At 38.6% G+C, this 1,522-nt stretch overlaps 1 protein-coding gene across 2 annotated transcripts in view; it reads left to right on the top strand.

The window, feature by feature from the left end:
• The first annotated feature begins 808 nt into the window (after nt 1-808).
• The window catches only part of LOC115222094 (fibronectin type-III domain-containing protein 3A), a 349,812-nt gene continuing 349,098 nt past the window's right edge, over nt 809-1,522 (top strand). For both annotated transcript variants that reach the window (XM_036511332.1, XM_036511331.1), the window contains exon 1: nt 809-967. The gene's annotated coding sequence lies outside the window, so the exon portion shown is untranslated. The remainder of the gene's footprint in view (nt 968-1,522) is intronic.

Below are 1,522 nucleotides of genomic sequence, written 5' to 3'. Positions count from 1 at the left end.
GTACACATGTATGTGTATGTGTGAGAGATTGTGAATGAATGAAGCTAGGTTAGGGTGAGTAGAGTGTGTGTGTGTGAGAGAGAGAGGGAGAGAGAAAGAGTATGAAGGAGAGAGAGAGGGAAGAGAGAGATGATGTCGATTGTGGTGGGAGGGGTAGGAGTGTGTGGGAAAGTTGTGCGAGTGAGAGTTTTATGAATGAATGAATGATAAGGATGGAGGGAGGGAGGCGGGTCTCCCTGATTATGTGATGGTGGCGGTGGTGGTGATTGTGGAAATTTATGAATGAAACAGTGAAAAGAAAGTATGAATGGGTGATGGCGTGTGAAACAGTGTTCTGTCTTGGTATACTCAGAGTAGTAGTAGTATTAGTAGTAGCTGTTAGGAAATGTGTAGGAGAGTACTACAAGGGATTAGTAACAGGTAGAGGAAGACACAGAAGGAGTACTGGGGAGTAGTGTAAGCAGGAGATACCAAGAGTTTAGAGATGGAGTAGGAGGAATAGTGGGAGTTAGAAATGAATGAAAGGTGTACAGAGTAGCAGCAGTGGTAGTAGTTGTAGTACTAGTAGCAGCAATAGTGGTGGTGGTTGTGGTGCTGGTACTAGTAGTAGTAGTTGTGGTGGTGTTAGTAGTAGTAGATGTAGTAAATACTAGTAGCAACAGTGGTGGTCATGTTGATTGAGTAGTAGTAGTGGTAATAGTAGTAGTTGTAGTAATAGTGATGGTAGCAATGGTAGTAGCTGTAGTGGTGGTGATGGTGGTAGTATGTGACGTTAAATGATCGTGCGTGCGTGTGTGTGTATATTGGTGAGTGTGTACGTGTGTGTGTATGTGTGTGTCAGTTTCCGAGACAGAGGCCATCACGCTCAGTCACTGGTCAGTTGATCTAATTTGTTTATTTCCTTTCATCTTCTCTTCACGTTGATGATGACAATGATGGTGGCCACCCCGTCGACCGGGAGTATCTGGTAAGGAGGCAGTACTCACTATTATTTTATAGCTAATCATACACACCGTACGAGTGTATGTATGTATGTATGTATATATATATAATTATATATATATAGATATATATATATATATATTATATGTATGTATGTATATATACACACACACGTATAATGTACTAATGTATATTTTTTACTTGTGTCACCTGCTGTCACCTTATTGTAGACAAGTGTGTATAATATTATATATATATATATATATATATATATATATATTATTGTGTGTGTGTTATGTACACAGAGAGTGTGTGTGAGAGAGAGGACTATGTGTATACATGTGTATACACGAACATCTATACATACATTTACGTATGTATACACATATACACACACGAGTATATTTGAGACTATATACCCTGTTCGTAGATGTATAGATTATACAATATGTAACGGGTTAGGTTTTCTCATATTTGTAAATACAAACGTGTGTGTGTGTATGTGTCTCCATACACACACACACACACACACATATACACACTGGAAATGCTACCGATATGTAAATTGGTATAAAAGAAA

The sequence above is a fragment of the Octopus sinensis genome, linkage group LG19 (assembly GCF_006345805.1).
Source record: "Octopus sinensis linkage group LG19, ASM634580v1, whole genome shotgun sequence".
NCBI lineage: Eukaryota > Metazoa > Mollusca > Cephalopoda > Octopoda > Octopodidae > Octopus > Octopus sinensis.
This window is presented reverse-complemented; position numbering and strand designations above follow the sequence as displayed.